The 14,856-nt window shown below is 44.6% G+C and overlaps 1 protein-coding gene across 4 annotated transcripts in view; it reads left to right on the top strand.

The window, feature by feature from the left end:
• LOC106563445 (uncharacterized) overlaps window positions 1-14,856 on the top strand; it is a 34,982-nt gene that overhangs the window by 9,016 nt on the left and 11,110 nt on the right. For 2 of the 4 annotated variants that reach the window (XR_014379454.1, XR_014379455.1), the window contains one exon: window positions 2,535-4,974. The exons of the other annotated variants lie outside the window; for them this stretch is intronic. The gene's annotated coding sequence lies outside the window, so the exon portion shown is untranslated. Of the gene's footprint in view, window positions 1-2,534; window positions 4,975-14,856 lie in introns of those variants that run through there. 4 annotated transcript variants of the gene reach the window in all.

The raw sequence follows: 14,856 nt of genomic DNA, 5'->3' as shown, positions 1-14,856 counted from the left end.
CCATACAAAAAGCGATGTGTGTTAACGTATAGAGCACGCGTTGGTGGCTCTTAAAAAAAACTCCCCCTGCCAGAAGATACTATGTCAATAGGCGCTAAAGGAAGTTTGCATCTATGAATGGGCCACTGTTTAGTAGCACAGAGAATTTGACCAACCTTAACTTGTCGACACTTGCCAAATTCCAGACTTGAAAGACAACCAATGTCTTCTAAACATGTCTAGTTGCAGAGGGTTTGTTTGAATTGTTATTAAATGTTTTGATCCATAAAGTAATCCAACAACGCTCCATGTGTCCTCAGTCTGGATGCTCAAATCAGTTTTTTTTTCTTCTTAAATGACCTGCCATGACAACAACAACAAACTTTAAAGGAACAGTGACATGAAATGTGCGTTGCATCCGTGTGCTACATTCAATTTTTAATTTACCTTTATTTAACTAGCCAAGTCGGTTAAGAACAAATTCTTATTTTCACTGACTGCATAGGAACAGTGGGTTAACTGCCTTGTTCAGGGGCAGAATGACAGATTTTTACCATGTCAGCTCGGGGATTCGATCTTGCAACCTTTCGGTTACAAGTCCAACACTCTAACCACTAGACTACCTGCCGCCCCATTCATACATCAGTATTAATGGGCAAATCTGATATGGTCACATGTAAGACTGATTTGAAAAATAAGAAAAAAATCTGAATTGGGTTCTTTGGGTGGTACCACTGTGATACCAACTTTCTGGGTAAAAGGTCTGAATACATAAAATTGGGGTGTGGATCAGAAAACCAGTTAGTATCTGGTGTAACCAACATTTGCGTCATGCAGCGCGAAACATCTTGGGATAGAGTTGATCAGGCTGTTGATTGTGGCCTGTGGAATGTTGTCCCACTCCTCTTCAATGGCTGTGCGAAGTTGCTGGATATTAGCAAGAACTGGAACACGCAGTCATACACGTCAATCAAGAGCATCCCAAACATGCTCAATGGATGACATGTCTGGTGAGTATGGAGGAACTGGGACATTTTCAGCTTCCAAGAATTGTGTACAGATCCTTTCCACATGGGACAGTGAATTTTCATGCTGAAACACGAGGTGATGGCGGAGGATGAATGGCACGACAATGGGCCTCAGGATTTCGTCACGGCATCTCTGCATGGTCCTGTGTGGCTCAGTTGGTAGAGCATGGCGTTTGCAACGCCAGGGTTGTGGGTTCGATTCCCACGGGGGACCAGTACAGGAAAAAATGTATGCATTCACTACTGTAAGTCGCTCTGGATAAGAGCGTCTGCTAAATGACTAAAATGTAAAATAAAATGAAATTGTGTTCGATGTCCGTAGCTTATGCCTGCCCCATACCATAACTCCACCGCCATTTTGTTCACAACATTGACATCAGCAAACCGATTGCCCACACGCTGCCATACACGCTATATGCCATCTTCCCGGTACAGTTTAAACCGGGATTCATCCTTGAAGAGCACACTTCTCCAGCGGCCATCCAAGGTGAGCATTTGCCCACTGACGTCGGTTACAACGCCAAACTGCAGTCAGGTCAAGACCCTGGTGAGGACGACAAGCACGCAGATGAGCTTCCCTGAGACGGTTTCTGACAGTTTGTGCAGAAATTCTCCGGTTGCGCAAACCCACAGTTTCATCAGGTGTCCGGTAGGCTGGTCTCAGACAATCCCGCAGGTGAAAAAGCCAGATGTGGAGGTCCTGGGCTGGCGTGGTTACACATGGTCTGCGGTTGTGAGGCCGTACTGCCAAATTATCTGAAATGACGTTGGCGGTGGCTTATGGTAGAGAAATGAACATTCAATTATCTGGAAACAGCTCTGGTGAACATTAGAGGCCTTTTATTGTCCCCAGCACAAGGTGCACCTGTGTAATGATCATGCTGTTTAATCGGCTTCTTGATATACCACACCTATCAGGTGGATGGATTATCTTGGCAAAGGAGAAATGCTCACTAACAGGGATGTAAACACATTTGTGCACAAAAACCAACATTTTAGAGAATCTTTTTGTGCATATGCCATATTTCTGGGATCTTTAATTTCAGATCATGGAACCAACACTTTGCATGTTGCATTTTTATATTTTTGTTCAGTGTACTTCCTTGTCTTGTGCTCGTGCCTTTAGGTGGTGAGCATTCAAATCGTCATAGCTATACACAGAGCCAAGTCTAAATCAGGTTATTAATACTTTAATACGGACTATTTGGTAGCGACGTGTGAGGAAGGAAATTCCACACTCAGATTCTAAAGGAGCAAGGATCCTGGAAGCCTACTGTTGGTTGTTTTAGTTTTTATTATGCGTTTCATTAAGAGGCAGCACTCTTGCTCAGAATGAAAAGCTTTTTCTTTTACTTTTCATGTTAACATGAAATGTAGGCTATGTTCTCATAGATTTGCATACAATTGAATATGCAGCATTATTATAAAATGCCCACCATAACCTTAGTCAGTAAAATATAGGGCTAATATAATGAATGTTCCTAGTGTATATTTTAACTCAATAACCCCCTGCATCTCATTTTGCAGGTGAGGACACAGCTGTAAATGTTGAGGACCATCTCTGGAGGAGGTGATTCCCATCAGGAACTACAGATGGACCACTTTGGACATCCTCTTTTTCTTCCGAGCCCGTCAGTGAGAGCTGAGCCTGTGCCACAGACGCTGGGCCATTCAGACGGTTTCAGACTAGACGAGCATCTGGGTGTGTCTCGGAATGTTGAGGAGATCTTGGACTATTGGAGACTGGACCCTGTTTGTAGCCCTGGAGGTTCAAAGACGGGAGCTGGAGATCCACAGACATTACCAGTCGGTAACAAGACACCAACAGCTATGATGGGGGATGTTCCTGTGTTTACTCTAGCCTCACAAATGGACCTGTCCAATGGAGGAGTAACACGTGAGCCATGTGATGTTAAGAAAGTACCTACAGAGACCAAATGCAGTGCCTTGACCTCCCTTCACATTAGATCCAAAGAGAAGCAGCAGTCAGAGTCTAGTAAAAAGAGTGAATTGGATTTATCTCCTTGTAAAAATGAGATTATGTCTGAATGTCCTGAGATGAAAGTTGAGGATCCTATTTGGTCATATTATTATCAGAGTGAATCCGGCATGACTCCAGGTAAAACAAAAGCCATCCCAGTTAAAAAAGAGTCCTTAGAAAATGCTACTGTGGCTGTCAAAACCAAAAATGAAGTTGATTCTGAAATGAAAGTTGAGGATCCTATTTGGGCATGTTATTTTGCAGAACAGGAAAAGGGGGTGCCTAATGTTGAAAGGAGAACATATGCTGCACATGTGAAAGAAGAACCTGTAGATATTGAGATTCCATTTCGCTTTGCTCTTGGTTCATCTTCACCGGAAAACGGTGTTCAGCTGACTTTGACTGACAGATGTCATCAAGATGGAAATAGAGGTCTATATGCAGTGAAACCTGCCGAAGAACAAAGTGTGAAAAACTCTACAGAAACTTACTATGTGAAACGGGAAATGGTAGACATGAAAAATGAAGATCCCATATGGGCTAATTTTCACCTGAATGAAGTAAGAAAGGATTTGAAGCCAAAATATGATGATTTAGCATCTCTACTTCCGTCAATGATAGAAAACAACCATCAGCCACCAATCTTCAAGGAATCGCTATCATTGAGGACTGAGAGTACGCAACCCATCCATATGGTCAACGTATCCGTGCCTGCAATCACAGCAGGGCAGGAATGCACGATGACCTCTGACCCAAAAGGCTGTTCTCAGCCCATTTCACACCAGCCCAGCAAAAAGCAAAGGTTGGAGTGCGAACCTGGTGACAAATCACTGGCCTTTAACTCAACACAGGCAAATACAAACCAGAGATCACATAATAAGCCACAGCAGCAAGATGGAACATCAGGCTTTTATACATCTACTCAGTCTCATCATACAGACATTTCCCAGTCAAATACGACATACTGCTCATTACCAATGCCAGGTACAGGTATAAAACATCTGCCTCAAACATCAAACATCTACAACAAGCATAAACCATCTACTACTGAAAAAGAAATGATAAATACCTGCCAACTATGTGGTAAATCCATTGCTTCACATAAACTGTCAGCAGAGGCTGTAAAAGGACCGGGAAAGACAGACACATCTAGACCCTGGACATGTTGTGTATGTAAAGCAACATATAAAGGCCAAGGAACGTGGGTGTTTCACAGACAAATACACATTAGTGGCTTAAAATGCCCTGAGTGTGGAAAGTGTTTTAAAACACAACATAGCTTGGATGTTCATAAGAAGACACATTCTAAGGAAAGGCCTTTCTCTTGTGAGGAGTGCGGCAAGACCTATCGCACTCTCAGCCTTCGCAACGCACACTTTTACAGTTGTCACAAAACCCCCAACCATGCCTGTCAGGAGTGTGGCAAGAGTTTTAGGCAAAGAGCTCACCTATACATTCACATGAACATACATACAGGAAATAGACCCTATCAGTGTGCAGACTGCGAGGCTGCCTTCAAGTCACCCTCAGCACTGTATACGCACAAGACCATTCACACAGGTGAGAAGCCCTTTGTCTGCCCTCTGTGTGGCATGCGTTTCCGCCTCAATGCCTTCCTCACTGTCCACCTGAACACGCACTCTACCACCAAAGGAAAACTGCCCAATAAGTCAGGGAAAAGCCAATCTAAGAGGGAGCAGTCAGACTCTGAAGAGACCTCTGACTCAGACACCCTCTCTGACTCCACCCCTCAAACCCCCACCTCTAGAGAGACCAGGAGTCAGAGGAAATCGAAGCAGGTGGAAAACTGAAGGTGAATGGAACACTATAGTTCCTCTTTAGATGCTCCAAGGATGAAGCATATTTTATTTTAATCTGTATATTTTACAATCTTTGTGCTTAGTAAAACCTAGTTTTAGGTTCAACCTAGTTAGTGTTTTGTTGATTGCTGCTTCACAATAAAATGTTTTGTTCAAATGAAACTAACTTTACAATGTCTTTGTTCATTTGTTTCTATTAGCTGTTGTCATAGCTAACTGGGGTCCTCAACATTGATCAAATCAGTGAACTGGAGAGCAGGATATGTAACCTCACAGCAGCCCATGTGTCCATGCATGTGGACATTTGTGTTAATATTTGACTGTTATTTTGCAATTTTAAAGGAAACCGGTCAGAACAAGCATAGTATTGTAAGGGTAATATTTCCCTGCGAATCCTTTTTCTGAAGCACTTGATTGTGTGCTGGATGTTAACAGAATGGGCTGTGTGGCACAGGATGTAAGTGTGATATATTGCATCATTGAGCAGCCCAAACTGCTGAGGACTACCACATCAGATCCACAACTGAAGAGCAGTAGACCCCATAGATTTGGATATATCAGTATTTGTTTTTACAAAAACACTGAAGACATGTATCAAGTATATGAATTAGATGCTGATTACACAATGTATTTCATTCATGGATAAAGTTACAATTGTGTAGGTAATATATGTTTTGATTTGGTGATAGTGACAGAAAAACTGAAAAAAACCTTTGGTATCTAGGACTATAATGTATAGGGCCATATCGGCTATACCTAGGGCCCAATGAAGTTTCAGGTCCATTGTCAGTAAAAGACAAATGGTCAGGTCACTTTCCCATGAAGAAGGTACACCAGAAGTACCACTAAGGGGCAGCAGACTCCATAGATCCAGACTTCTGATACTGTATGTCAGGTATGGGCAACTTTGATGGGGGTGGGGGCCACAGTGGGTCTATGTACCCCCCCCCCCCCCCCCTAAGTTTTGATAGCTGGCCACTTGTCAAGATAATCCATCCACCTGACAGGTGTGGCATATCAAGAAGCTGATTAAACAGCATGGTCATTACACAGGTGCCCCTTGTGCTTGGGACAATAAAAGGCCACTAAATGTGCAGTATTGTCACACAACACAATGCCACAAGATGTTTTAAGGGAACTTACAATTGGCATGTTGACTGCATGCAGAGTGCAGACTGCACTCTGTTCACCAGAGTTTTTTTTCCAGAGAACTGTCAGAAACCGTCTCAGGGAAGCTTATCTGCGTGCTACCGACTTCAGTGGGCAAATGCTCACCTTCGATGACCACTGGCACACTGGAGAAGTGTGCTCTTCACGGATTAATCCCAGTTTCAACTGTACCGGCCAGATGGCGGACAGTGTGTATGGTGTGGTGCAGGCGACCGGTTTTCTGATGTCAACGTTGTGAATGGAGTGCCCCATGGTGGGGTTATGGTATGGGCATAAGCTACGGACAACGAACACAATTACATTTTATCAATGGCAATTTGAATGCACAGATACCGTGACAAGACCCTGAGGCCGATGGTTGTGCCATTCATCCTCCACCATCACTTCATGTTTCAGCATGATAATGCAATGCCCCATGTCGCAAGGATCTGTATATAATTCCTGGAAGCTGAAAATGTCCCAGTTCTTCCATGGCCTGCATACTCACCAGACATGTCACCCGTTGAACATGTTTGGGATGCTCTGGATTGGCGTGTACGACAGCGTGTTCAGCCATTGAAAAGGAATGGGACAACATTCCACAGGCCACAATCAACAGCCTGATCAACTCTATGCGAAGGACTTCCTGAGGCAAATGGTGGTCACACCAGATACTGACTGGTTTTCTGATCCACTCTCCTTTTTTAAAGGTACCTGTGACCAACAGAAGCACATCTGTATTCCCAGGCATTTGAAAACTATAGATTAGGGCCTAATAATTTTTTTACAATTGACTGATTCCCTTATATTAATTGTAACTCGGTAAAATATTTGAAATTGTTGCTTTTATATTTTTTTGTTAAGTATAAATTGGTCTGCATGCCACCAGTTGTCCATCCCTGGTGTATGTCAAATATTTGAACAAAGCCACATCGGGAAATTGTTTACAGAAATTGGCTCTATTAAATGTATAACCTATAAACAGTTAGCGCTGAACAGACAAAATTACATTAATAGAAATAAATTGCAATTTTATACTTTTTGTGTTGGTTTGGTCATAATGACTCATTGTTATTTAGAGGTACTTTATCGTACCCAAGTGGAATTGATCCCTTCGCTTGACCTCTGAGTGGCCCTCGATTTGTCAAGTCACTCACTCCATTCATTGGAAGCCATGGGCTACAGGATTGACTGTATATGAATGGACAAAGCCATCAATGATGTCACACCAACTGTTATAAGGCTTTGCCTTTTGAGTATGTTTTTGAGTTGTCATGTGTTTTTTTTACATCACTACGTTTGGTGTAGAAATCAGACTTACAATACAGGCAGTATGCCCGTGTATCATCGCCAATAAACGGCTTCAACCAGCCTTTGAAATCAGGGTTTGATTCCCACTCCTTTCTGTATTTTTGAGTGTACAATTTAGACTGAGATGATGAGCTAGCCAGCTAGATGTTTAGCTTATGTCACAGAGAGGCAAACACACAGTGGACAAGGTGAGTAAGTGACTGAGGCTGTGTGAGTCAAATGCAGTGATTTATTTTCGTCAAAGAACATTTTACATTTACAGGGATCGGCCAGCGGCAGCTTCCCGCATGCGCGATTCATTTGCAGTCTTGACGCGGAGGGGTGAACATCTCTGACTGCAGTGCGAGGACTGGGCCGCCTGTGAGTGCTTTGGGACGGGGTGGGGCCCACGGCAGCACCCGCTGCTCGTTGAGAAGATTAAGAACAATACGTGCTGTCAAGTCAGAGTCTCCAATAACACCAGAAAAAGTCGCTAGATTTGTTGCTAGTCGTTTTTTTTAAAATGTGTCGCTAGAGGGGCCTGAATACTCGCTAAATATAGCGGCTAAGTTGGCAACACCGGGACCCTGCCCTCAGGCTGCTGCCGCTTCTACTTCTATGATATCATGGCGGTCCGCAAACAATCGTTTAAGTGCATGCTGCCACCTACTGAGCTGGAATGTATGATCAATCACGATCTGCCCAATTCTGTACTACCATAAAAATACAATTCAAAACTTCTACTACATCCTCCCCCAAAACTCCTCCCCAACCCCATTGAACTTTATCTATATCATGCTGAAACACTCCACCCTTAGGATTGTTCAGCATTTCAACAACCATTTCAAGAGTAACATCTGTTACCCCTAATATCTCTTTTGCCATCTCCACAATAACCTTCAACCTGGCATTTCTGCTTTCCACAACCCGAGTCGTATTGATAACCTTATCAATAAAAGCTATGAAGTCAACTTTATTCATTATCAAAGTGGCATTTGACACTGCACATTCATGAGCACAACATTTCTGAAAAGGCCTTGAAACCATGCCAGAAGCACCAACCCTGACAGTAGGTCCTTACTACAGGTACATCCATGTCAGCTCCATCAGTCCACAATGTATTTCTACCAATCTGTTTTACAGCCTCTACATATGATACATCATGACTGATCCTATATCTCTGAGCCTCTCTAGCCTCTCTCTGTACCTGGCATCCACCAAATGCCACAATTACGGCCGTTAACCTTGACATCGTTTCCACATTCACCATAATCATGTGCCCCTCCACACTTGGCACATCTTTTCTTTCCTTTACACTGAGCAGCTACATGTCCCATTCTTTGGCATTTAAAACACTGCAGTGCATATGGGACACATTCTCTAACATTAAAACTAAGGAATCCTATCTGTACTTTTCTCAGCATCACCAATAAACTTGCACTTCTTTGACACTCTTTCCTACTGATCAACCTTTTGGCCTCAATCGCTCTGCCTCCCTTCACATTTTCTTTAATATTATCTGTGGACATAGATATTGGGACCCCAGTGATGACTCCTCTCATAAGCAGCACGGACATGGCTTTTAATCTTCTTCCCATTAAGCTTTTCCATTTTCAAAATCTTCTCTTGCTGAGCCTGAGATGCAAACAGATCCACCTGCACTCTCCAAAACCTTTCCCACAGCTGTAGCACCACCTGGGGGTGTAGACTCCAGTCCACTTGCGGCGGGCCATTTCTCTAAAGCATTTCCGCTGCCCGGTTCAGGACCCCGGGGATGTGTGCTGCCCGCAGTGGAGCTAAGCAGGTCTGTGCCCACAGCAAGAGCTCCCGAGCCAGTTCGTGGAGGTGCCGTGAGCTCAGTCCCCCCGGTGATTGGTTGTCTGATCTGACCAGGACATGCTTCCCCTCCAAGTAGGGCAGGAACTGTTGGAGTGCCAGGTGAACCGCCCTGAGCTCCAGCACATTGATGTGCTCGCCACTCCATGCGGGGCTCCAGCGTCCGCTCTCTGCCATTCCTCTGAACAATGTCCCCTAACCCGCTAGCGAGGCATCGTTGCACACTAGCTCCCTGCGGTGGACTCTGTTCAGTGTCACTCCCACCAACAGGAAGGAGTGAGAGCACCATTTTGACAGTCCTAAAACATGTATTCGTCACCAATAGCTGACGATGTCTGTGTCATCTATGGTGCCACATGGTGAGAGATGAACCATCGCTGGAGTGGCCTGAGGTGAAGAAGGCCCAGCAAATCAACAGAGAAGCCAACGTGAGTAGGCTGAGGAACTTCTGACACTGTAATACGGACACGGCTCGTCCAAGCCGAAAACGGTCTACGTAGGCTTATATCTTCCCAAACCTTACCTAAGGGAGACATGCTCTCATAAGAGTTGAGTCAATCAACATCCCCAGGACCACCGTCTGTGAGGGAGTCAGGTTGCTCTTCTCCCTGTTTAGGGTGAGGCCCAGATCTTGAATGTGCTTCAAGATTATCCTTGTGTCTGCTGTGGCTTGCTCTCTTGATTGAGCACACACACCAGACAGTCGTCCAGGTAGTTCAGCACATGAATGCCCTGGGACATGATGGGCGCTAGGACTGTGTCCATGCACTTTGTGAATGTACGCGGCGCCAGTGAGAGGCCGAACGAGAGGACTTTGAATTCATAAGCCACTCCTTCGAAGGCGAACCGGAGGTACTTCCAGTGATCTCGATGAACTGGAACGTGGATATACGCATCCTTCAGGTCGAGCGTGGTGAACCATTGGCCGCTTGAGATTGCCCGCAACACTCGCGCTGGCAAGAGCATCTTGAACTTGAGCTCCTTTAAACATTTCTTGAGGCTGCACAGGTCCAGGATCGACCAAAACTATGAAATATGTGGAGTAGAACCCACTTAGCCATTCTAGCGGCTCTAAATTTCTGATTGCATCCTTGCTCAGGATCTCCAGCCGGAGCGCCTCCTTCCTCACCCCATCTGCCACCGAGGTGACTCAGATGCCCCTGTAGGGCGGCGGCCTGAATTGGAACTGGAGCTTGTGGTAGGGCGCGCAGTTGCCAAAAACTCCTGCAGTGTCTCTGTCTTTGCTCAGTTTTGTAGTCTGCTGTATGATGTTGTCGAACCCTGGCCCAAAGGTGGAACCTAGCATGAAGGCGAGCTCCAGGAACATTTTCTGAACTGGCAATGGACGTTTAGACTGCCAGCCAAAGATGGCCTTGCCTTTGACATGTGTAATGTCCATCTGGAGCATATTGAGCAGCCTTGACACCTCTGTGGCCTCCTTAAGAAGCTCGACACCACCCCCTGGGAGGCGAGGGATCAGCAAGGCATGGTAGGATTGCAGTATTGTTGCCCGCATTTACGAGGTGTGCCATGATGGTAAGGGTCCCGAAAGTGCTTTGCATCCATTCGTCGCTTACTCTTTCAGGTCCTGGCTTGAATCGAGGCACCTTGCCAATGATCTCCTTGTCAAGGAGGATCATGGCAGCCACCATGTCATCAATCACCGGATAGTGGTCTAGTCCCAAGGACTCTGCATTCCTTAGGAGAGTCCACAGCCTAGTATGGTTGTCGCAACAGAAGTGCCCTCTAGGACAGGTCATGCAGGCAGGCAAATCAAAATCAAATCAAATGTATTTATATAGCCCTTCTTACATCAGCTGATATCTCAAAGTGCCCCCACACCACTAGAGGGATATCTTCAACCACCAACTTACCATCCTGAGACAAGGCCGAGTATAGCCCACAAAGATCTCCACCACGGCACAACCCAAGGGGGGCGCCAACCTAGATAGGAAGACCACATCAGTGACTCAACCCACTCAAGTGACGCACCCCTCCTAGGGACGGCATGGAAGAGCACCAGTAAGCCAGTGACTCAGCCCCTGTAATAGGGTTAGAGGCAGAGAATCCCAGTGGATAGAGGGGAACCGACCAGGCAGAGACAGCAAGGGCGGTTCGTTGCTCCATGGCCTTTCCATTCACCTTCACACTCCTGGGCCAGACTACACTCAATCATAAGACCTACTGAAGAGATGAGTCTTCAGTAAAGACTTAAAGGTTGAGACCGAGTCTGCGTCTCTCACATGGGTAGGCAGACCATTCTATAAAAATTGAGCTCTATAGGAGAAAGCCATGCCTCCAGCTGTTTGCTTAGAAATTCTAGGGACAATTAGGAGGCCTGCGTCTTGTGACCGTAGCATACGTGTAGGTATGTATGGCAGGACCAAATCGGAAAGATAGGTAGGAGCAAGCCCATGTAATGCTTTGTAGGTTAGCAGTAAAACCTTGAAATCAGCCCTTGCCTTAATAGGAAGCCAGTGTAGGAAGGCTAGCACTGGAGTAATATGATCAAATTTTTTGGTTCTAGTCAGGATTCTAGCAGCCGTATTTAGCACTAACTGAAGTTTATTTAGTGCTTTATCCGGGTAGCCGGAAAGTAGAGCATTGCAGTAGTCCAACCTAGAAGCAAAAAAGCATGGATACATTTTTCAGAATCATTTTTGGGCAGAAAGTTTCTAATTTTTGCAATGTTACGTAGATGGAAAAAAGCTGTCCTTGAAACAGTCTTGATATGTTCTTCAAAAGAGAGATCAGGGCCCAGAGTAACGCCGAGGTCCTTCACAGTTTTATTTGAGACGACTGTACAACCATCAAGATTAACTGTCAGATTCAACAGAAGATCTCTTTGTTTCTTGGGACCTAGAACAAGCATCTCTGTTTTGTCCGAGTTTAAAAGTAGAATGTTTGCAGCCATCCACTTCCTTATGTCTGAAACACAGGCTTCTAGTGAGGGCAATTTTGGGGCTTCACCATGTTTCATTGAATTGTACAGCTGTGTGTCCGCATAGCAGTGAAATTTAACATTATGTTTTTGAATGACATCCCCAAGAGGTAAAATATATCGTGAAAACAATAGTGGTCCTAAAACGGAACCTTGAGGAACACCGAAATTTACAGTTGATTTGTCAGAGGACAAACCATTCACAGAGACAAACTGATATCTTTCCGACAGATAAGATCTAAACCAGGCCAGAACTTGTCCATGTAGACCAATTTGGGTTTCCAATTGCATCCCCCGTGGGCAGGGGTACCCTGAATTTCTCACAATGAAACACCATAATAGCTATGTAATTCCTCTGTGAAAGTAAAGACAACAGTGTGATATTACTATGTGTCTATAGTATACAGTGTGCAATACTGGAATAGGGAAAATACTACAGATCTACAGTACCAGCCTTAGTCTTATACTTATTTATTTATTTTTTATTTCACCTTTATTTAACCAGGTAGGCCAGTTGAGAACAAGTTCTCATTTACAACTGCGACCTGGCCAAGATAAAGCAAAGCAGTGCACCAAAAACAACAACACAGAGTTATACATAAACAAACATACAGTCAATAACACAATAGAAAAATCAATGCACAGTGTGCAAATGTAGAAGAATAGGGAGGTTATACAATAAATAGGCCATAGAGGTGAAATAATTACAAATGTAGCATTAACACTGGAGTGATAGATGTGCAGATGATGATGTGCAAGTAGAGATACTGGGGTGCAAAAGAGCAAGAGGATAAATAACAATATGGGGATGAGGTAGTTGGGTGTGCTATTTACAGATTGGCTGTGTACAGGTACAGTGATCGGAATGTTGCTCTAAGAGCTGATGCTTAAAGTTAGAGAGGGAGATATAGGGATCCAGCTTCAGTGATTTTTGCAATTCGTTCCAGTCATTGGCAGCAGAGAACTGGAAGGAAAGGTGGCCAAAGGAAGTGTTGGCTTTGGGGATGACCAGTGAAATATACCAGCTGGAGCGCATGCTATGGGTGGGTGTTGCTATGGTGACCAGTGAACTGAGATAAGGCGGGGCTTTACCTAGCAAAGACTTATAGATGACCTGGAGCCATACACTATCTGAAGGAGAGGAGATGTGAACGGGGTGTGAACTGCTTGATCCAGGGGGGAGGGGAAGAGCACACGAACTCACACATGTTAGCTCGATCCTAGCGTGTGGGTCGGCTGTAACTTACGCCACGTTATAGTTTATTCTACCATACATGGGGGTGTTGGCAGGTTGTAAGGTGTGTGCTTAGTTCTGCAGTGGTCTGCTCTCGTTAAGCTAGCTACTCCATAGCTCGTTCACCGTGGAACAAACAAGAGTTTTGACAAGATGTAAACTGCCCTGTGAAATACCAGCGTGACACGACTAGCGACATGTGACTGACTCTCCATGGAGAACTGCAAGACTGCCGGAACGAAACATACACAGACTCCCGATCTTGCGGGGTTAGGCTAACCGGGAGGGTTCCGGTGGACAGACAAGACACAGACAACTAGGACAAACCCTCAGTGCTGTAATAGTAGTAATGAAAATGAGATGGCACAAGCCAAACTGAGTGAGGGGACAGCAGAGCACCCTGATGAAGAGGCTAGATGCTCCAAGCTATTGAATAGCTGGGGGTATACTTCTGAGCTTATACACCCAAACATAGAGTGCTTACCAAGTAAATCCTCTCTGGAATGAGCCAAGAGAAGGGAGAGGTGGGAGTAGTAAGGCGGGGGCTATTTTAGGGGGTCAGCCGCTGCACTACCCAGTACACAGGATTAATCTAAAATTCTTACTCATAATGCATCCTGCCGAGGGGAATAATACCATATTGGAGCGATCCAATATAATGCTACATAACAAAGACAGTATTTGTATTTATTATGGATCCCAAGGCAGCAGCTACTCTTCCTGGGGTCCAGCAAAATTAAGGCAGTTTATACAATTTTAAAAACATTACACTACATTCACAGATTTCACAACACACTGTGTGCCCTCAAGCCCCTACTCCACCAGTACCACATATCTACTACACAAAATCCATGTGTACGTGTTTGTATAGTGGGTATGTTATCGTGTGTGTGTATGCATGTGTCTGTGTTTGTGTTGCTTCACAGTCCCCGCTGTTCCATAAGGTGTATTTTTAACTGTTTTTTAAATCAAAATTTACTGCTTGCATTAGTTGCTTCATGTGGAATAGTTCCATGTAGTCATGGCTCTCTGTAGTACTGTGCACCTCCCATAGTATGTTCTGGACATGGGGACTGTGAAGAGACCTCTTGTGGCATGTCTTGTGGGGTATGGGTGTCCGAGCTGTGCGCCAGTAGTTCAAACAGACAGCTCGGAGAGATTGACATGCATATCATTAATATTAGCTCTCTGTGTACATCCAAGGGCCAGCTGTGCTGCCCTGTTCTGAGCCAATTGCAATTTTCCTAAGTTCCTTTTTGTGGTACCTGACCACATGATTGAACAGTAGTCCAGGTGCGACAAAACTAGGGCCTGTAGGACCTGCCTTGTTGATAGTGCTGTTAAGAAGGTAGAGCAGCGCTTTATTATGGACAGATTTCTTCCCATTTTAGCTACTGTTGTATCAATATGTTTTGACCATGACAGTTTACAGGGTTACTCCAAGCAGTTTAGTTACCTCAACTTGCTCAATTTCCAACTTGCTCAATTTAGTTGAGGTTTAGGGTTTAGTGAATGATTTGTCCCAAATACAATGCTTTTAGTTTTTGAAATATTTAGGAGTAACTTACTCCTTGCCACCCACTCTGAAACTTATTGCA

The sequence above is a fragment of the Salmo salar genome, chromosome 11 (genome assembly GCF_965601325.2).
Source record: "Salmo salar chromosome 11, fSalSal1, whole genome shotgun sequence".
Lineage (NCBI taxonomy): Eukaryota > Metazoa > Chordata > Actinopteri > Salmoniformes > Salmonidae > Salmo > Salmo salar.
This window is presented reverse-complemented; position numbering and strand designations above follow the sequence as displayed.